Source organism: Lissotriton helveticus, chromosome 12 (genome assembly GCF_964261635.1).
Source record: "Lissotriton helveticus chromosome 12, aLisHel1.1, whole genome shotgun sequence".
Classification (NCBI taxonomy): Eukaryota; Metazoa; Chordata; class Amphibia; order Caudata; family Salamandridae; genus Lissotriton; species Lissotriton helveticus.
The window spans coordinates 418,948,324-418,972,330 of record NC_136073.1 but is presented as its reverse complement, the minus strand read 5'-3'; positions in this window follow the sequence as shown (position 1 = coordinate 418,972,330).

Here is a 24,007-nt window from a genome sequence, read left to right as displayed (position 1 = left end):
AAAACTCACGAAACTTACTTCTGTTAATTACTCTTCTCCACTTACTTTTGGCCTTCATGAAATGGATTGGCTTATCTAGTGATCTAATTCTATTGATTACTAAAATAAACAGTTTTGTTTTCAATTAGAAGCTTTCTCAACTACATTTTCTACACCTTTCTTCTTCTTATGAAATGCTGTTTTTTTACATTCCTTAATTTCTTTAAATAAATTTGAAACAACTCTATTATAAAACATTGTTTTCCTAATTTCCATGAATTGGTTTTTCCTCCTTTTACTATACACTATTTTTTCAGCAGTTAATTTTCCAAGATTGTTCTCTTTATTCTTTTTTTCTTTTTCATTGCAGATACACTAATACTATTTTTCTCTTTGTGCACACTACTCTTACTCTTTAATATTTTCCTCAGAAAAGTGTTCCTTCTCTTACCAGAACTTTTTTCTTTTTGTTAACACATTGTTCTTCATGTAAATCTTTTGGATGACTTCTCTTCAAAGAAACACCTTTCTTTCGTTGTTTCCTCTTTTGAGTTTTTCTAGGCATGATCATTTTTTTTCAGTATTGATAAACAGAATCTATTATAAAAAAATGTATATAACATTACAAAAATAAATATATGAAATATTCTATTATATTACTTAGAAGAAGAGAGGAAGGAGTATGAAACAAGGGAAAATATAATAAAAAAGGGGAGTATAAACAGACACCGCAATATAAGGGGATAAAGGGAGTATGAATAAACTGGAACGTATGAATAGGTAAGGGAGAGTATGAAGAGAAAGATGGAAATATGAGGAGAGAAGAAAGAGTATAAGAAAAAAAAGAGAGTGAGAGGACAGAGGGGCACTATAAGAAGAGAGAGAAAGCCTATAAAGAAAAAATAAGGAATTTGTGAAAAGACGCGCCACTATAAGAACAAAAAAGGAATACTAGCAAAGGACAGTGTGTATAAGGAGAGAGAGAACAGTACCAGAAGAGAGCACGGAGAATGTGAGGAAAAGTGGAGCATATGGAAAAAAGGGGTGTACAAGAACAGAGGATACAGTATGAGGAGAAAAGAAGGAGTATAAACAGATGGAGGATTATGAAGAGTGAAAAGTGTATGACGAAAGAGGCAGAAGTATGACAAGAGAAACAAATATAAAGAGAGAGGTCAGTATGAAAAGACGGAGAATATGAGGAAAGTGCTGCATAGTGTATGCAGGGAGTCAAGGAGGAGTAAGAGAAGAGAGCAAACAATATGAACAGATTTAAGAAGTATAAACAGAGAGGACAGAAAATTAAAATAGAAAAGAAATATGAAGAAAAAGAGGAAAATATGAACACAGAGAGAAGGAGTATAGGACAAAAGGAAATATAAGAGAAACGCAGTAGTATGATGAGACATGCAGAAGTAAGAGAAGAGAGAGTAGAATATGAAAACAGGGGGGAGTATAAGAACAGGGTGGAAAATGAGGAAGGAATGTGACAATAAGAAAAGACGACAATATTAGTAGAGAGTGCGAAGTATAAGAAAAGAGAGGAGAAATGTGAGTACAGAGACAAGAGTATGAGAAGAAAAAGAAGAGTATGAGAAAACATTAGGCAGTAACTGCAAAGAACAGCGAAAATAAGTTGAAACAGAGAATATAAGAACGGCAGTGTATATATGAAGAAAGAGGAAGGAATGTAAAGAGACACAGAGACAAAAATGTGGAGAAAAGACAAACATAAGGGAAGTCTGAGCGTATAAGGAGTGAGGGAGTACTATGAGAAGACACTAAGAACTATGACGATAGTGGTGAATATAAAGACAAGAGAAAATATAAAGAGTAGGAGAAATATACAAAAAGAGGAGCAAGTATGAAAAAAGTATAAAAAGAGAGCAGAATATCAGAAAAAGAAGATAGTAAGGAGTAAGACGAGAGAGGAGGAAGTATGACAAGAGAGTTTAGACAATATACAAAAAGGGCGAATATAATTCCTTAATGTACACATGTGATATTACCCAAAAAATGATAAGACCATGCATTTTACCAAAACATATTTACTATTGTAAAACGTTTAAAAAGGGGCGAATATTGGGCCATATTATCAAGCCTGGACAATAAAATTATTGCGGCGAATAAATTAGCACCTCTTCATTGGCAAGAAAGTGCGGATAAAGTGGCGATAATGGGCTTGATAATATGCTCTATTGAATTCCAATCGAAGCTCATGTTAAATGTGAAGGACATCTAACATGAGCTTCGATTGGAATTCCATAGAGCATATTATCACGCTCATTATCGCTACTTTATCGGCACTTTTCTGCCAATAAAGCGTCAATAATTTATTCGCCCAGGCTTGATAATATGCCCAATAAGTCCTTAATGTACACACATGCACAGTGTGATATTAGACAAATAAATATGAGACCATGCATTTTACCATTTACTACTGAAAAACGTTTAAGTGACTATACAAATCAAATCAAAACACCTTTATTCGGTGACAACAAGGCAAACACCATAAAAACATACTAATACACATATATCTAAAAAAGTACATTCTAACTGTATTTCATAGGGAAACATTGATTATGATACAATATGTGCAAATTTAAGGTACATGGGAAAAAAAATAACACCGTAAAATAGCAGGTCCATTTTTCAAAATCTTTAAAATACAATCTACCACTAATTCATACAATAAAGTGCAAGTGCAATCAGTGCAAAAGAATGCGATTAAAAAGATATTACTCATCATCTTTTTCATACAGCAGAACATTCAAAAGTGCATAATCTTTTCTCCATCTAATTGATTTTTGTATAAAGCATATTACAGTGCTTATAATATTCATAGTGTCCAAGCTGCATATAAAATTAAAAGCATCCTTATAATTAAAAAGCATGTTTTTTATAAAAATAGTCGTTTCAATACAGTTTTTTGGTATCCATGTAAAAAGGGCAAAATAGAATAAAATGCAGGGTGGATTGAGAGGTTTACCATCACATGGACGGGGGGGGTAAGATTCTGGGCCATTTGTCAGTTTTTGGAAAGCAATTAGATAATGTAAAGTGCTCATCCTTAGCCTGGTCACATAAAATCTGTGCTGGACATTCTGAACCAAGATAAGATATAACTGAGTACCCCTCATGTATGGGCGTTCACAGTAAGCTGCCACTGTCTGTATTTGCTTAATCGTCCTATCCCTGTCATGTTCTATAGCAACAAGATATCTCAATTTCAGATCTTTTTTACTATATTATTGTATGCTTATGGGATCGTCTGTTCGTATTTCACATTTTGCCAAAAGATTAATAATGTGACACAACCATGGTATTTTCAAACCATGGTCTAATGCTAGACAATCTATGACTAAATCCTTAGAGAATTTAGTGTCTTCCTTTCTCCATAAGCCATGCCAGAGTGTAAGGGCAGCTATATTTGAGGGTATCGCTTAAATATGGGACAGACAATTCTTTGTGTACAATCGTGTTTGCAGTTGCACTAGGGACTGCCAGTAGTCTTTTAGGAACTTATTTTCATTAGTTTGGAGGATTGTCGTATTTGCTCTCCCCCATATAGCGGCTCCATAATTAACTGCTGGAACACACTTACTCCTATACAAATTTAAAATTTCTTGTAGAGGTTTATTCCCAAGTTTTGCCGCAAACCTCATGATTCACTCAGTTGTTTTTAAAAATGTTATTTTACATAGTTCGATATGCGGATTCCATGTGCCGTTATTGCAAAATAGTAACCCCAAATATGAAAAAGTCGGATCTCTACTTATAGGAACACCACCCATGTGATGCTGTCTACACTTTTGTCTCTTGCCTCCACATGACATGCAATGTGAAGGACATCTAACATGAGCTTCGATTGGAATTCCATAGAGCATATTATCAAGCCACTTTATCTGCAGTTTAATGCCGAGAAAGCGGCAATAATTTTATCACCCAGGCTTGATAATATGCCCCATAATTCCTTAATGTACACACATGCACAGTGTGATATTAGACAAAAAAATATGAGTCCATGCATTTTACCATTTACTACTGAAAAACATTTAAGAGACTATACATATTCCACGTATATAATGACTACATTTTAGTGAACAACACTGACTCATTTTCCAAATACATATGCAATTTACTACATTATTTCTGCCACTATTACATAAAAAAATAACACTATAAAACAACAAAGATGCACAAGGGGCTTGTAAATCTGCACAGAGTATATACAGAGGGAGAGAAACGAGAAAGAGGAGAGAACAGGGAGTATCAAGAACAAAATGAAATATGAAGAGAGAGGGAAGAAAATTAGGAGGCAGGAGGAATAAGAGGAGAGACAGGAAAATATAAAGACAAAGAAGGGCAATATGACTACAGAGGACAATATAAGAAAAAGAGAGTAGTACCAAGAGGGAGGAAGGAGTAAGAGGAGAGAGAGGGGAGTTTAAAAAGAGAGGCTAGAAATTATGGAAAAAGGGACACATATAATTCATTAATGTACACAGACGCACAATGTGATATTAAACAAAAAAAATAACAGCATTTTTTATAGCAAAACACATTTACTACTATAAAACGTTCAAAAAGGGAGAAATATAATTCCATAATGTACAAAGATGCACCACCTACATTCCCATACAACTTATCAACTCACCTATCAAATTGATTTGTAGATTAAGAAGAATGCCACTCACACAGTAGATATTCTTATACAGAATATCTCTAGTTCAGTGTTTGCAGCAGAACCACGAAATGGAACATTTTCCCTCTCATTTTACACATACATCCATGTAAATAACCAATTTTAAATCCTTCACACATTATTTCAAAACGAAACACACATTTCTATTGGTTCAACATTTCAAACCTTTTCAACTGACATAACTTTCCACCCTACCCCTAACAGATCATGCAAAAGCCAACTGTCAACAGAGGTCAAAAGTTCAGCACTCTATAAAACACTGCTCCTCAACAAATTTAGACTATGCATAAGCACTTACTTATAAGTACCAATAAAGAGAAAAGGTCTCATTAGAAGCAACCAACATATAAACACATAGACTTGATAGATATCTGTAAAATATATATTTTTAATTGATGATTTTTTTCTTGCTTACATATGCTTATGGAACGACTTTCAGAATTTGCACTGTACGTGTACAGTAAATATACCGTGAAAAAAAACCTCTATCACTAATTTTTTACAATCCCCGGGGGCCCCATCCCCCGGGGCTCAAATATAACATTCAGGACCGTGGGGGGAGCTCCAAAACCCCCACAGTCCCAGCCTGCTCCCTGTGTCCTTCGTAAGCCGGAACTGCTTTTTGTCCAGCTTACATGCTGCTCTCTCAGATGAAAAGCAATCTGCTTTCCTACTTGAAAGAGAAGTCTCACCCTACCATAGCAAACAGCAGTGTCCCAGGAATAGGCACCCCATAACACTACAGGAGCCGGACCTCGGAGGTGGTGCTCCCCAGGGCCATCACAGGCTCAACAAAGGCCATCAAAGATTTTGACCTTGGGGATCATTGTAAAAACCCCTAAGCAGTCCTAGGGGTCAGGAAGTCCTATAGCAAATAGCAAACTTTTCCTGTCAATCTACACACTCAATCTACACACATATACAATTAAATAAAAAATCACATGTATTCCCATATTAAATCAAAACGAAACGCACTTTTAGATTGCTTGAACTTTTGCACCCTTTCCACCTGACAACACTTTCAACCCTTCCCCCCTTCCATATTCTCCCAGTTACCATAGAAACACTTCAGGGAACACCTAACTGAGCACACAGGTGAAAAGTTCATCATACATTGTTGCAAATTAAAACAGCAAGTGTGCTTGACTTGAGAATATACCAGCTTATCTTATGTAACGTTCTTTTCTATCAGTTTTTGTTAACCAATAAAAATCAGGCTTTCAAAAAACAGAAACATGCATCCTAGCTCTGTGTAGAATGTTGTCAAACAACTAATCATTCAGACCTCATTTCAAGATGCTTACAGTGTGGATTGTGGGACACAGCTATATTTTCTGGAGCCAAAGGTACGCAGAACAGAAAAGAATTCACAAACAGCTACGTTTACCAAATGTAGACATTAAATGGATTGGACAGAGAGGATCAAAGTGGCACCAATTGATGTCATTGGTGAAATCCTTTTTACATCTCCAACACCCTGACCTCATAATTGTGCACTGTGGTGGCAATAACCCAGGCACTTTGACAGGGGTAGGTCTGGAAATGCTTATGAAGGACACCTTTGCACAATTGATTACACTTTTCCCCAAAACTGCCTTTATATATTCTAATATATGCCTAAGGCAGAAAAGGAACTGGTTCAACCACTATTGTCAACAGATTGAGAAAGCTAGGAAACTTGTGAATAAATCAGTTTCTGTCTTTCTCCAAAACTATCGAATGGGGTCCATCTACCACAACAATCTGCGTTTCAATATGCATGACATCTATAGAAGAGACGGTGTACATTTTACAGATGATGGTAACAGACTCTTCCTCTTGAACTTTAGACTCTGCATTGGTATTTACTTGTAGGTACTAAAATCTCCCAATAAACACAAGGGCTCTTTTTAGAACCACCCAACATCTAAACATATACACTTCATAAATATCTGAAAAATATTCTTCTTTTTCTTCCTTCAGTACGCTTATGGGACGACTTCCAATCTTTGCATCGTACGTCGTCCATACGTGCTTGGTACGCGTACGATAAATCTACCATAAAAAAATAGCCTTTATCACTACTTTTTTATAATCCCCGGGGACCCCATCCACCGGGGCTCAAATGTAACGTTGCGAACCGTGGGAAGAGCCCCAAGGCCTCCACGGTCCCAGCCGGCTCCCCACTTCCTGCGGGAGACGGCATTGCTTTTTGTCACAGGGAGCAGCTTACATGCTTACATTCTTCTTTCAAAGATGATTTCAACAGTTATACATTTTATAAAATAATATAGTACTGCACGCTAAAGGAGAAAAGTCATTACAAAAAGGGGGTGGTGATGGACAGAGTATCTGAGTTAATCAGAACACTCCTACCCAGTCAACAGATCAGGGCTTGATCCATCACCGTTTTTTAGCTCACTGCACCATCCCAGTTCAGAACCTGGCTATATGCAAATTAGTCTGTCCCTGGCCCAGTGCATCATGGGAACAGGGCAGACCAAACTACCAAGCCAATTCTTCACTGGAAAGGAAACAAGCTTCCGGGGACCGGTTTCTGGCATTACAGCCGTCTTCGGCCCGGCTTGCTTGAATCCTGATGGTGCAATGAGCAAGGGACTCATGTCTGAGCATACCCTTCCACACTCATGGTTGTGTTGTATCCTCGTGCTGCCTGCTGAACTCGCCTCGCCGCATGCTCTGGAATGTGGAATCCTATGCCTAGGTATTCCTGGATTCCAGTGCAGCTGTTGGCGTGGGCTCTTCATGTATCTATCTCGCTTCTCCAATAAATCTTCATTTACCACTAAATCGAGAGCAGTCTGTCTCCCTCTTTGACGGATACTTCACTGGCGACTTGGTGTGAACGAACCTACGCGATTTCTGAGCCTGCAGCCCCGGTATCCCCGGACCAAGATTACCGTTGCCATAATGAGATGCTGAATTCCCTCCTCTGTATCTGCCGAGCCTTCGCTATCGAATCGATGTCAGTTTGGTGAAAATCCCGCTTTCTTCACATTAAGCAGTGAGATTATTTTCATTTTAATACTTTTCGCTTTGTTTTCATCTGCGCGAGTTGACGCGTGCGCTCTACCACGCGCCTGAAAACTTCAGCGCGAGCTAACGCATGCGCTCAACATTCTCTGCATTCCAACCTAGCAGCGTCAGCACAAGCAAGTGCAAGCAACGTCTGTTCTATCTGCTATTGTGACATCACAAAGCCTTTCTTCAAGGCAGGCAGCGTCAGCACAAGCAAGTGCAAGCAGCATCTGTTCTATCTATTATTGTGACATCACAAAGCCTCTCTTCAAGGAATATTCCTCTCAAGAACTTTTTTAACACTGGTTTATGACATCACAATGCCTAAGTAAGACATTTTCTGCAGTCTGTTAAAGTCACATTCTTCAGTTTTTTCCATTCATTCTTCTGCATCTCAATGGAAAGTTTTAATGCTCCTCCGCCATTTTTGGCCAGTCCCGGTGAACCACCATTAGAATGGAAACAATGGCGTGAAGGATTTGAAGCCTATCTCGAAGCCATTGGTGGCGAGAACTACACAGACAAACGCAAACTTGCAATACTTAAGCATTCTCTTGGCGCAGAAGGAAGACAAATTCTTTCACATTTACCTCCAATGACATTAGATAATTCATCTGAAGAAGAAATTGATGTCTATGAAAATGCAATTATGCAACTCGATAAACAGTTCATTAAAAAAATCAATGAAGTGGTGGCACGCCACAAGTTTCTTAGCAGAAAACAACTTCCCGTTGAACCAATTGATTCTTTTATCAAAGATTTAAAAATCCTGGCTGCAAAGTGCAACTATCAACAATTCCAAGATCAAATGCTAAGGGACCAACTTGTACATAATGTCTCTGATGTGAAACTTCAAGAAAAATTACTTGACGCAAAAGACTTATCTCTTTCAAAAGCACTCGACATCGCACACCGATTTGAAGATATGAAGCTAGGCATCAAAGAGTTGTCCGACAAAAAACCGAAAGAATCTTCTTCCGAAAATCCTAGTGTATCAGTGGTCCAAAATATCAAGAAGAACCCATCCACTTTTACTTCCAACAAACCTATGATGGCAGCCTCTACTTCTCATCAAAGTTTCAGAAAGGATGTTGTTTGTTTCAAATGTGGCTTTCCTGGCCATGTAGCAACGGATAAGAGGTGTCCCGCTATAGGACAGTTTTGCAACTATTGTAAGTCTAGGGGTCATTTCTCCAGGATGTGTAAGAATCGCAACAGATCGAGGTATTCTAATCCTGACCCTAGACGCCCCAGATTCTCTGAAGTTCAACCTGTGGACATCGATGACGATGAATACGACGACATCTGCAACGTCTATGAAGTAGGAGAAGAAAAAAAAGACTCACCCTTCTGTATGCTTCAAATTGGGTCCAAATCTATAAAAGTCATGGCAGACTCTGGTGCAAAATACACTCTAATAGGTGATGATGTATTGCTAAAGGAATTTCCAGATGTCATATCATTATTTCCCTCTGACATAAAATTAAGGGGGTATGGAAACAAAACCATTGATGTATTTGGATACTTTCCTTCCACTTTATCATTTAAGGGCAAGTCAATACATGCTAAGGTTTATGTTGCTAAGGATGGATCATGCTTACTGGGTTGGCCACAACAAAGAGAATTGATGATGAAACTTGATCCCAATCACCCCGATCAGGTTTTAGGTTACTCTGACTTCATCAATTCTGTTGAGATATCCCCTGACAACAAATGGGAAACTATTTTTCCACAAGTTTTCTCCCCTACTTTGGGTCTACTCAAAAATTTTAAACACAAAATTATTCTCAAACATAACGCTGTTCCCAAAGTACATAAAGTACGCAACATACCCTTAGCCTTACGTGAATCTGTAAAAAAAGAACTTCAGAGGTTATGTGACTTAGATGTAATCGAGGAAATTGAATCCTCCGAATGGCTTTCGCCAGTGGTCGTAGCCCACAAACCTAACGGGAAAATTCGTTTATGTGTGGATATGCGCGATTTAAATTCAAATGTATGGGTGGATAGACATCCTTTACCCAATATTGGAGAAATGTTCACTAAGCTCAAGGATGCATCTATCTTCACCACATTGGATTTATCTAACGCATATCACCAGATAGCACTTCACGATGATAGTAAGCATCTGACTTCGTTTATACCCACTGAAGGTGCATACAGATATAAAAGGATGCCTTTTGGGTTAGTGTCCGCATCCTCAGTATTTCAGCGTGTAATGCACAACATGTTTAAGAATGTGTCCAATGTGTTATATTTTCAGGACGACATCTTAGTTTTCGGCAAGGACGAATGTGAGCATTCTGAAGTTTTGTTTAAAGTCTTGTCTATCTTACAAGACAACGGTCTCACCCTCACCAAAGAAAAATGCAAATTTGGGAAAAGTTCAGTAGATTATTTGGGACATTCCATCAGTAAACAGGGCATCTCTCCCAAATTAAGCTTAGTTAGGGCGATTGAAAATGCACCTGAACCGGGCAACAAGGATCAACTTAGATCCTTTCTCGGTTTAGCCGAATACTATGCCAAGTTTATCCCCTCCTTTTCTGATAAAACCTCTCACTTACGTAAATTGATGAAAAACCATCAAGAATTTGTTTGGGATGATAACTGCAAATGTCAATTTAATTTCATCAAACAATGCATAATTTCTGCTCCTGCTTTGTCCCCATTTGACACTAATTGTAAATCATTCATTGTCACTGATGCAAGCAATGTTGGCATTGGTGCTGTTCTGATGCAAAAGCAGCACAGCGGTTTCGTCACTATTGCTTTTGCATCAAGACCATTACGTGGTGCTGAAACAAAATATTCTACTCTTGAAAAGGAAACATTGGCTTGTTGGTGGGGAATTGAGTACTTTCGCAGATATGTATATGGTACAGACTTTGTTGTACGATCGGACCATTGTCCCCTTGTAGACCTGTTTACGACCAAAGGGTGTGGCAAAGCCACCTCTAGAATCGCAAGATGGCAATACAAGTTACAAGATTTTCATTTCTCCGTTGAGTACATCCCCGGTGCAAAGAATGTCCTTGCTGACTTCCTTTCCAGGCTTCCCGTGGAAGACGACAATCATGTTGCTCCCGACAATGACCCTGACAAAGTGGTGTCAATTTGCGAAGTCTCCAATGGTTGCATTCGTGAAGATGATTGGGTTTTGGCTTGCAGTAGTGACCGTGATTATTTGGATGTTGTGTCTTATGTCAAAAATGGTTGGCCTTCCAAGAACAGTCTATCTTCTAGTGTTTTGCCTTATTTTCAAGTAGCTCAAGAGCTCTCCATCCAGGGAGAAACTCTCTTGAGAGGTTTACTGTTGGTGGTTCCGGATAGTTTAAGGAACACCGTGTTAGACATGGCTCATGAGGGCCACCCAGGCATGTCCAGCATGAAGAGAAGAATAAGAAGTGAATTTTGGTGGCCTGGTGTCGACAAATTAATCGAGAAAAAAGTAAGGTTCTGTGTCGAATGTTGTGTGAGTGATAAATCCCAAAAGCCTGTTAAATATCACCACGATTCTATCTCAAGACCATCAAAACCATGGGAGTGCGTTTCTGTAGATATTGCCGGCCCCATGTCCCTTGGTCAGAGTCCTGTGTACGCCATTGTCTTGATAGACCAGTTCTCTAGTTGGCCTGAGGTGAAATTTGTCTCTCATGTATCTTCTAGAGTGGTTATCGACTTTCTCAATTCAATTTTTGAAAAATAAGGTTTTCCCTCTTCCATCCTTTCTGATAACGGCACACAATTCACCTCCTCCGAGATGAAATCTTTTTGTTGCAATCATGGTATCTTACACAAACGCTCTTCTGTTTACTATCCTCAAGGCAACGGAATGGTCGAAAGATGGATTAGGGTGCTCAAGGAGGGTCTGCAACTTGCTGTGTGCAACGGTGAGAATTGTCTCGAGGCTGTTAGAAAACTTTTATGGAGTTATCGGAATACTCCTAAGGCTAATGGTGAACTGTCTCCTTTTGAAATAATGCGGGGGAGGAAAGGTATATGTAATTTAAGTCAAACCTGGATGCGAGACCTTGTAGATGGTAAACGTTCTACTTGTCGTTCTCCTGTGGTGTCTTCCAATACCAGCAATCCATGTAAGGTTGGTGATTGGGTACGTGTAAGAAAGTCTGGTTTTCTTAGATCTGGTGTATCTCGCTTTTCTGACCCATTGTTAGTTGTTAGAGTGGGCAGGCAGGTTGTAGAGCTGTCAGACGGGAATGTTTGGAGTCTCTCTAAGGTTGTCAAAGTTCCACTTTTTCTTAGCAGTCCCTTTGCTCCCAACCGTTCAGGGACCTCTCCCTCTAGTTCCAATTCTCATCACCCTCCTGCTTTACCTCGTTCCATTCAGCCCACTTCCATCCGTTCCCCTCATTCAAATTTTTCCCGTCTGAGGAAATCTCCTGTGTGGCATAAAGATTACATTGTTAGTGAATAACCTTTTCTTTCCAAAATGTTCTCAATGTGATGTGACTACATTAATGACTTTGCTTATATGAATTAACTGTTAAGATTAATTCTTTTCTTTTCTAGTAAGGAGGATGTGTTGTATCCTCGTGCTGCCTGCTGAACTCGCCTCGCCGCATGCTCTGGAATGTGGAATCCTATGCCTAGGTATTCCTGGATTCCAGTGCAGCGGTTGGCGTGGGCTCTTCATGTATCTATCTCGCTTCTCCAATAAATCTTCATTTACCACTAAATCGAGAGCAGTCTGTCTCCCTCTTTGACGGATACTTCAGGTGGCCAAAATAATTACAAAAAGGGGGTGGTGATGGACAGAGCCTGAAATGGCAGAAACCGGTCCCCGGAAGCTTGTTTCCTTCCCAGTGTAAGAATTGGCTTTTGTAGTCTGGTCTGCCCTGTTCCCATGATGCACTGGGCCAGGGACAGACTAATTTGCATACAGCCAGGTTCTGAAACTGGGATGGTGCAATGAGCTAAAAAACGGTGTTGGATCTAGCCCTGATCTCTTGACTGGGTGAGAGTACTCTGCTTAATTCAGAGACTCTGTCCATCACCACCCCTTGTTGTAAATAAAGGAGAAAAGTCAGCACAATTATGATACAATAGAAAATAGAAAACAAAATACTTCCACACTCAACAAACTCGTAAGCAGAGTACACAGTTTAATTTAAAAGCACCCTACCACAACTAGTTGTACAATAAAATGCGTCACAAAATAGGCTACATACATGGTGACTGTATCGTAACGTCACATAGAAAAAATAAAGCCACTGTTACGCTACCAGGAAAACACAACAACAGTACAAGGCCCACATTTCCATTGTAGTGATTTCTTAGTTGCAGGTCTTGTTGTCAGATCGACACACACAATCCCTCATGGCTGGTATATACACATACCACACCCATTCAGCGTATCCGTCACTACACACGTGACCCTATGCATAAAAAAGACAGAGCGCACGTGTTGTATGCCATTTTAGAGTTGTTCCCAAAGCACCGAACAAGGGGCCCACTACTACATGCGTGGCCTCTTTGGTCACTGAGGGGCATATTACCAACAACTAGCGATAATTTTTGTCTCTAACTTGTTTAGAGACAAAAATTATCGCCGCACATCGGCGATTTTTATCGCAGATAAACCTTGGTATTAGCAAGGTTTATCGCAAATGCGATAAAAAACGGCCGCAATGCATGAATATCGCTGAAAAGTCAGCGATATTCATGCATTATCGAGCAAATGCTCTTAGCCATGTTATCCACCTCCCATTGGATAACATGGCTAAGAACTGCTCAGGGCAGGTGTTAGCTTTTGGAGATATTCGCGCTTAGCGCGAATATCTCCAAAAGTTGGTAATAGGAGATAGCGATGTTAGCGACTGTTTCCAGTCGCTAACATCTTGGCACGCCCACTTTGCATGTCATTAGTGATAAATATCACTGACATGCAAAGCGGGGCCCAAGATGGTCGCTATCTCCTATTAGCTGTCACTAACTGGTGTTAGCGACAGCTTGGTAATAGGGAGATAATGTTATCTCCGCTTTCTTGGCTTTTAAAGCCAAAAAAGCGGAGATAAACCCCCTTGATAATATGCCCCTGAGTTAGTGGTGCCCGAAGCACTGAGCGGGTGAAGAACCTGTGATGATGATGATGGGAGCAGTAGTATGTCGTTAGCCATAGAGATATCAAGACTCGGCACCATATATGAGACTTCTTTGTTAGAGATCGGGACTACATCATGCAGAAGGTGTCTTATCCACGAAAAGGTGAGCAGTCAGGCTTGAGTACACATCGGAAGGAGTCAGGGTTGTAGCTGACTAGATACAAAAATGTGACTTAGTATTTTATACGAACGCACTCCTATATAGTGTATTAATTTACATGCATAATTTTTTTCCCAATAGCAGTAACGTTTTTATAATTGCTGAAATGTCCGGAATATTACGAATACAAACAGTTTGTAGCAATGTGAGAATGAACGTGTATAAAAGCGCTATGTTATCTAACTCCAAATTAATATAGTAACAATTCCCAATTATAACATCTTTCTTTTAATATCTTTTAGATGTACAGCTTCACAATGGATTATGTAACAAGGACGACGGCAATAGCACAAGGTGAGCAAAGAAGCTTGTTTCTGAAACAACGACAAGTTATGTGTGAAAGGAGAGAATGTGTAGTATGCAGCAGGCACGCAAAACACACATTGGGCTAACAGGGCTTCAGCTACGATAACATAGCTTCCTCGGCCCACACACAGTCGCACCTGAGTATGTTACAGGTCTTTTAAAGACATTTTGCTTGTTAATGAGGCTTTGATGTCCTCCCCGCTTACAGCCCCTGCAGCTCCACTCTTCTTTCTGCTTGAATTTAAGCCCCCCGATATTTTTGACTGTGGTGGTGCCTCTGGCTTCAGGTACGCCCCCCCCTGTTGTTTGTGTCTCTCCCACGTTTTAATGTCCTTTTTTCTCTTTCTCTTTCTTACTCTCTCACATGGTTTCTCTTTTTTTTAAAGTTTTGGACGCTGCTATCTCCACTCTGCTGTATACAACCTTATCTGAATTGAAGTGGTAAACTCTCTTCATTACAGTGAAGGCTTCTTCGACACATAGAGAACCATCTTTCAATCACGCCACTGGCACTAGGTGACGAAGAATTTTGTTTCCGAAACAACAACAAATTAATTGTGAAAGGAGAGAGTGGGTAGTGTGCAGCAGCTTGACTGTGTAGAAATATATAATTACCTCCGAGCAGTTAGGTTACAACAGTCTGAGAAACTACAAGCTTATTGCGCCACTTTTGTGTCACTTTTAACATGAGAAAACTGGCGCAAGGAGCTGGTAATTCTGCATCTCACTTTTCAAGAAAAAATCTCAACTGCAGACTCTGCAAGTCACTTTTAATGTTCTTTTCTCTCTCTTTCTCTCTCTCACTCTCTGTGACATCATTTCTCTTTCTCTTGTAAAGTTATAGACACTGCTGTATACTTTGACGTGTAGAAGCTGAGTTGTATTGAAGTTGTGAACTCCGGTGGCCGCACTGTTTATACAAGTTAAGCACAGCGTCTAGATATACAATGTCTCCATTGCAATGCATTAGAAATAAGTTGGCGTATTTACAATCCCATTGTGCCACTTTTGTGTCAGTAACGCAGTACGCACTTCCATACAGACACCACTTGTACGCGGGACTAGAACAGAAGTGAAATGTACTAGGCACACTGCACACGTAAAATCGTGCTGTTACCTTCACTTGTAATGCTTCACCTTATTTAGTCACATCTACATAATTTTAAACTCTTTTTTCTTTTTTTCTTCAGATTACCTACCCAACGTCTTTTGGAGTCCACATAACAATTTGTTTTTAATACTGTTTTATTAAAGTTATTTTTCTAGTTGTTTATAATATTATCTTTAAGTTACTTTTACAGTTATTGTTGTTTTAATAAAAGTTAATTAAAAAAACTATATACTTGTTTTTTTGGGGGGAGGGGGGACGGTCTACAACAAAAATAATATTTATAATTTGAAGTACTATAGTAAGGTGTTTGACAGTAGGGTTGAAAAGTACTGGTTGTACAATAAGTTATATTTTCTCTGGATGGACTACAACATAGAAAGGAAATCACAGTAAAACAAAAAAATGTGTATCACATTTACAAACCTCTAGCAACAATTTCACGTGCAAACCTACCCCCCTACAAAATTAACTGTGGGCCTCAATGACGCCCCTCAAACCACGAAAATGACCACCCCCCAGAGATTTCGATATTGTGTGAGGGAGCCTGCGTGGCCCACCGCCTGATGCCCTGGAATCGGCCACACCCAGACCCGGTTCCTGGGGGAAAACAGTCATTACAACGTGGTCATAACCACACATGACCGTCACCACAAAGTCATTAGCAAGCATATGGCTTTACCACGCATACTTTTACAACTAGTATACATTTACCATGCAAAATCCAAAAGCAGATTGCATTTCCATATACAAATTAGCATCTACCCATGCAAAAAAGCAATACTGGCTCCCAAATAACGAAAAGCTCATCACACAATGTTGCTAAAAAAAACAGCAAGTGTGCTTGACTTCTCAATATACTACCTTATCATATGTAATGTTATTTTCAATCACGTTCTGACAACCAATAAGAATCATGCTTTTAAAAACAAAAACATGCACCTTAGTTTTCTGTATAGAATGTTGTCAAACAACCAATAATTTATTTTCTGTTTTAATTTCACTTTTCCCCTCAAACTCCCTTTGTCTATTCTAACATATTCCAAAGTCAGAAATGGTACTACTCCAATCTATGTTGTCAACAGATTGAGAAAGCTTGAAAAAAATGTGAATAAATCTGTTTCTACTTTTCTCCGAGACGATAGAATGGTGTCCATATACCAGAAAAATCTGCGTTTCAATATGCATGGCATCTATAGAGAAGAGGTGTGGCGCCACGGCTAGGGCGACTGACTCCAGAATCTGAGGATCGTGGTTCGATCCCTGGCACCGGCGGCATATTAGCTCAGCACCATGTGAATCTGGTCAATAGCTTGCTTAATCTTCCCGATGGCCCCCAGCGCCTAGAGACCCTTACGGGGGCTTGTGCACTTTACAAATGTGGATTAATATTGTAGGAGAGATGCTGTACATTTTACAGATGAAGGGAACAGAGTCTTTCTCATGAACTTTAGACTCTGCATCGGTACTTACTAGTAAGTACGAAAATCTCTCAATAAACACAAGGGCTCTTTTTAGAGCCACCCAAAATCTATACACATATGCTTGATGTATATCTCAAAAATACATGCTTCTTTTTTTTCGCTTGCCAGTTGCAGCTGCTGCCATCTTAGCACTCAGAGCGCTGATCAGTCTCTTCACTGCCAGTGATCGCAGGTCTTGCAGTCACCTAAGTAGTTCTTAACTGGTCAGCCACCTCTCCACCAGGGAACCGCAAGGGCTTTGGACTCCTTCAGGGCTGCAGAAACATCAGGATGGTCCCCATCCAAAGTCCACGATCACTGCAATCTTGCTGTCGAGGCCGTCCACCTGGCCATCTGTCTTCATCAGGGCCACAGCCTGCAAGCATCAAAGCAGCTCCCAGGCAAGTGGCTTTCTTTTCAGTAGTGTCCAGCAATATCTTTAGGCTCCTGCGAGAGTGCAAGAGGTCAGGATGGCACTGATAGGGCTCAACCATCTGGAGCTCTGACTAGAGCTGCATACTCTATCTGCGTCAGGCCATGCTTCCTTGGGTGTTCACTTTTATTCTGCTCCAATCCATACTGCTTTTGTTAAGTGTCTTAAGGAACATTTCCTCCTCCATGCTGGCCAGTGGTCCCTGTGTTGTGAGTCATGATTGATGCCGGGGACCCTGGCACCTGGCAGGCAAGGCAATCCCTGACAGCGTCTGCCACTTGATGATCAAGGCCCCGAAACCAGACTTTACTCCGCAGTCTGGTTTTTGCCTTGACTACCCCTTGGTGGGCTCCATGAGCGAGGAGGACAGCTCGTTGCCTCACAATGTTGGAAAGGACTATTCTCTGCCCTCGCATTAGGCAACCTTCTGCAGTGACAGACAGCTCTCGAAGGACATGGTGAAAGGAGAGGAGTGTAGATTTGGGGTCTCCGGTGTGCTGAGCGGCCACTGAGGGATTGTCAGTCACCTGTTAGCACTTTCTGGATAGCAATTTCCATGCAGTCCTCCTTTTCTGTGGCTTCCACAAGGTATGAGAAGGACATGAGGAGGGCCTTGGATCTGTCAGCCACCAGTCGGACATATTCTTCGGTATTCTGTGCTTGCTTTAGCATCAGAGGTAATAGCAGGATGGGCATGAAAATCACCAGGTTGTGAGTATATGGCAGGTATTTAACAGTAAATTTGAATTCTTGGAGCTGCAGAATCCATTTATCTATCATCTGGGGTGGCTTAGATGAGGTCCATTGGAACAATGGAATAATAAGTTTGTGGTCTGTGAAAAATGTGAACAGATTCCCTTAGCGGGAAATGTAAATTTTCTGCCACTGCCCATGCATAACGATGGCCTCTCAGTCTATCTGGAAGTATCTTTGGTCCGTTGGCAAGAGTGTTCGGCTCTCAAATGCAACTGGGCACATTTTATGTACTTTTGATGCTGGGCCAACACTGCTCCTAGCCCTGTGGGGCTGGTGTGTATCACCAGCGGAGTCCTTCTTGGGTTGAAGTAGACCATTGTAGTGTTTGCAGACAGGGCTTCCTTGGTGTTTTTGAAGACCTTCTCTTGCTCTTTGCCCCATACCCGGGCTCTCTAAGATGACCTGTGATGTCTGACAAGTTCTTCCTAGACCGCCCATAATAAGCAACCATGCCCAAGAAGCTTCGGACACCTGACACAGACTTAGGAGCTGGGACCTCTTGAATGTCTCTCAGCTTTTCAGGGTCTGGGACAATGCCCAGGTTGCAAAAGCGATAGCCAAGGAAGCTGATGTAAGTCCTCAGAAACTCAGTTTTCTCTCTGTGGAAATTCAGTCCATGTCCCTTCAGTCTGTTGAATACAGCACAACGGGTAGTGAAATGGCAGTCCAGCATTGGGCACGTACCAAGATGTCATCACTTATGTTCAACACCCTTGGAAGACTGTGCAGTACCTCTTTAATTATGTGTTGGAAGATTTTGGGTGTGCTGTAGATACCGAAGTTTAGGTGGGTGTATTGTGGGAGACCTACATTGGTGGTGAACGTGGTTATAGGGTGAGAGTCTGGATGCAGTGGCATTTAATGATTGCCAAACTGATGGTCCATCTTGGAGAACCAGTGTGATCCTGCAAGTTCCCCAATTATATCATTAATGGTCGGTGTCAGGTGGCGCTTGCATTTGATTTCCAGGTTGGGCACCCTCATATCAGTGCACTCCGCTTCAGGTTGCTTGGGCTTGTTCGCCACTACTATCAGGGGAGATCCATAGGGTTGGGCCGACTGCCCTCTTGATGATTACAGCTTTTTCAAGAAGCTTTCATTCTTTTTCCAGTTTAGGATGAAGGTGGAAGGCTATTCGCCTGTGCTGGAGCGCCACTGGAGCAATGGATTCAGCGATGTGCAGGCTGATGGCTTTTCCTTCTAAGTGGCCAATGCCTTCGAATATGGGTTTGAATTTTTGGACCAGTCTGTAAAGATCACTGACGTGTACAATGAAGAAGAATTGTACTAGTTTCTGACCCTCAGAGGTCTGATAGTTTAGGAGAAAACCTGCTCACTCTCTGGACATATAGACCTTGGCTTTCATTGAGGTGGTATTGTGTACAACTGTTGCGTCGACCACACCTTCGAGTGGTAGATGTGCTTTGTTGCCGAAAGCATACACTTTGATCCTGGTGGGGCGCAGTGTGGGTGGTATAGACAGTTTGTGGTAAACCTCAACTGACATGAGATTTATGGAGGCTCCGGTGTCAATGAGGGCAGTGACTGGTTGGCCCTGAATATAGGGGCTGCATTAGGGGATCAACTGGTGTGTGGTGTGATGCCGATCAACAGCCTGGACAACATGGACCACCTCCTGCTCATTATAATCCATGGCACTCTCTATTAGTGTGGCAGATTGAGGGATAACAGCACTGATGATTTCTTCAGTTGTGCTCCTGTGCATCTTTGAGTGAAGTGGGATATTTTAGAGAAGTGATTGAGCTTCCTGCAGGTACAGCAGGACTTCCCACCTGCTGAGATGTCACCTGAATTGGGTATGTACCTCCACACCATCTGCAGGGTAAGCTTGACACACTTGGTTAGGCTAACTCATGCTTCAGCTTGATGAGCTCTTTGTGGATCACATTGACTGGCTCCTCCTTGATGGACAATGACTGAGCCAGGACCATTTGGGCTACTTGCGGCTTGGAAAGTTCCTTGGACTGCCTCAGGGTCAGGATGTCTCCTATTGACATATTGGGCTCCTGTAAGATGAGCTCATGGAGTTTCACTGGTGTGCACCCCAGTATAAACTGTGATCTCATTGTGTTGACTTGATCAGGCGGCATTCAGGTGCTCACCAACTCATTCATGTGGCTATAGAAGACATCTGCAAATTTGTCTGGTTTTGCCTTGCCTTTCAGAGGAGAAACCACTCATAGTCTGGGTTAGCATATGGTGCATGTGTGCAGAGATGGCATTCTTCAGAATTTTGTACATAATTGGAGGCTGAGCTTTGACTACAGACTTGGAGATCTTATGGATGTCAGCTCCACCCAAGTGAAGGAGTAGGGGCAGCTTCCTCTCATCAGCAACTTTCATGGCCTCAAAGTAGGTCTCGAGGGATTCTATCCATGCCTTCCACTGAGCAACCTTATGTCGAAAGGTGTCCATGAAGGCAAATGGATCTGGTGCTGGGATGGATAACATGGTAGTGGTGACTGTGCATGGGTACAGGTGCAGGGTACCCTGACACTTTGCTAGCATCTGCACACACTTCAAGGATATGGCTTGCAGGCAAAAGGGCAGTCAAGCATCCCCTGGGTCGGGTGTGAAAAGCTTGCTGCAGGCGTGGCCCTCACCATGCACTGCTGTTTTGGCTTGGGCCTTGGCAGGTTATAGATGTGCCTGGGGGTGTTTGAAATAACATGCATTCACTGGGCCTTCAGAATTACAGGCACTGGCTTCGTAGGTCAGTTAGTTGTGCTTGGGGTGCCCTCTTTTACCAAGGTGGTCTCCTTTTGTTAACTTTGCTGGGGAGATGGCACCTGCCGGAGCATGAGGCACTAGAGTCTTTATGGGCACAACGGGCCTCACTAAAGGATCACATGAGAAGAAGGTATGCAGGACTCCCCGTGCTTCAGATGGCTTACTGGCATTGAGGTCCCAATCACAGGTGGGGCTGCAGAGAGAGGGCAGTGAGTATCTGTGGGGTCAACCATATTGTGGAATCCTTCAGGGCCAAAAGTTACAGAGATGGTGGGGACAACTGGGCAGGGCCTGCAATGCTGGTAGGCCCAGCTGGATCATTTTTGTCCCGAGAGCTGGCTGTTGTGGAGATTTGGCAGCTGTGCAGGGTGCCGACTGGTGTTGGGAGAGGCAGAAAGGAGAGGCAGGCTGCACACACACCAGAGGTAGCAGCACTGAAGGCAGGGGGTGAAGGCATGTGTGGTGTCAGTGCAGCCTCCTCATCACCATTGTTAAGCACTGCTGGTGTTGCATTCTAAAAGAAGGACACAGATACAGGTATTGATTTCACTTGTGGCTCTCAAACTGACCACACCCGTTTAATGGGGTTCTTGTTTTCAGTTTCTGATGCAAGGCTTTAGGACAAACTAAATGACATGATGTTGCAGGGGAACACCCTGAACTCTTCACCCTCAGGCATCGCACCCAGTGCACACACCCAGTAACTCAATACTACACATAATTATCAGAGTGCTAATTTCTGACACAGAGCAGTGCTTTGGATTTGGGAACAGTATAACATGTGAAAGGAGTGGCCACAATCCTAGTCAGGGTTAGTCAGATACACATCAGAACTGAACCTGTGCTCACTCTTTCGTAGCTTGGCACAGAGAAAGCAGGCCTAACTTAAGAGGCAATGTGTAAAGTAATTGTGCAACACTCAACAGTAACACAGTGAAAACACCACAAAAACACTGCACACCAGTTTACAAACATAGCTTATATGTATATGAACAAACCAAGACCAAAACATCAAAAATCCAATAAGTGTAACCGGAGTTGTGAATTTAAAAAATGAAATGAAATTGTAGTGCCTAAAAGCTTAAAGCCCAACTAGGTCTATCTGGTCACGCTAGACCATGGTAAATCCAAAAGTTCAGGCAGACCATGATAAAGCACAAGTCGAATGCCGGGACCAGCCTTGGCCCTCTGCAAAGCACCTTAGAAGCATCATCGACGGAGTCAAGATGCGGGAAGTAAGGAGGCTATGCATCATCATCAAAAAGCTGCAGTGAAGGCGATGCATTGGCACAAAGCCGCGCAAAGTCAGGCATGCATTGGAAACTGGAAGAGATATGCCACTCAGTTGACGATGTGATGTCCATGGTCTTTGCAGCAGCAGCAATGCATTGGTGTTCAGGAAAATGTGTAACGGATAATCGGTGTAACATTATCAATGTGTGGATTCTGGCAGGTACTGCACTTCATACAAACTTCCAAGGACCCAGGACTGGATTGGCACCACTTGACAGAGCAATACTTGCAGCAAGCAAGGTCCATGTGCCGATGCAGGTTGATAAGATGTCTTTGATGTCCCTGAGACTTAGAACAGAGGCCAGCCAGCATGCACTTGGAGTCTCTTTGGGTTCAGGTGAGATGAGTCCAGTGCTTCCTCAGCAGGGCAGAGGGTAGCAGGTAGCCGAGCAGCACAGCAAAAAAAGCAGTTCTTCCAGAGCAGCAGTCTAGCAGACTGATAGCCCTTGTAGCAGCAGAGCAGTCCTTCCTGGCAGAGTTTTTCCCAGGTCCAGTACTGCATTGAAATCATAGGGTCAAAAGTCCAGTTCTTACACCCAGAGGCCCACAGAGGTCCTCCCTCCCAACTCTGGCTCCAGACTCACTCCAGGTGAGTATACAGCCCTTTGTGCAGGGGCAGGATGCATCCTATTCAGGTGTAAGTGTCAGCTTCTCCCTCTGATCCTGCCCAAGAATGACAATCAGGATGTGGAAGGTCACTCAGTCACACCTAAGCTCCATTTGTGTTTGGCTGTCTAGAGGGAATGCACAAAGTCCAGCTGTCACCCACCACAGATTTATATTGGAGACAGGCTGCAGGCAGACAGGGAAAAGAGCAGAAAAATGCCATCTTTCTAAAACTGAACATAAAACAAAATTAGGTGGCTGCTTGATTTTAACAAATGTTTACTTTTGTGTAAAGATCATTGTATTCAATAAACATGACCGCTGATTCTTTTTAACACATGATTATTCCACTTGCAAGCTTCAATCTCATTTCAAAGAAGGGAGTGATACCAATTATCGATTCTTAGATATGCTAATTCTACAGGACATTATGCTCACAAAAAGAAACAAACACAAATTATAATATATACAAGAAGTTATCTTTCGCTTTCTTCAAGTCCGTCTTAGACATATCTGGATCCCCATACTGTGTACCAAGAGTGTCTGTATTTGAAGTTATGCTCTGGCTCACCAATTGAAGGACTGGTTGAACACTGATTACCACATGCTTTAACATGTTTTTGTATATATTATAATTTGGGTTTGTTACAAAGGTAAAACTCTCAGCAGGAGTTATCCTGGACCCCTTTATCAGGTCGATGCTCCATTGCGGTCAGCCTCAACTTGGAACTTTGTTCCGGTCCAGAGTGACCAGATAACCACAGTTGACACTTTGCGTTTTGGTACAATTTTCATTCAAAACATTTAAATTGATTATCTACAGTTCTACTGATTGGAATTGTTGTTGTTCTGGAATCATTTTATTTCCTAAAGTTTCTTCCATGTTTCTAAATTGGTTTGAGATTTTTCTTTTGTTGTGTTTGCACTTTATCACTGTTTGGGTGTTGCATAAATAATTTGCACATTGCCTCAAGTTAAGCATGACTGCTTTCTGTAAAGCTCCCAATGGGAAAGCACAGGTTAATTTAGTGATTTTTTGTGGTTCACCCTGACCAGGATTATGGTTGTTGCTCGAGTGGGACTTCCACCCCGATCCGCCAATAACAGTTCTAGTTACATTTCAGCATTCACTTTAGGTTCTTCGTTATCTAGTGTAGCCCAGGAAGATACATTAGATCAAACATTAGCTGTTTAACACAGTCTATGTCCCATAAATCTGCAAGAGGACCAGAAGTTATAACATCATCCAAATGCACTTTTGAAACATGAGGGATCTGAATCATCTTTGTTACTCTGATAGAGAA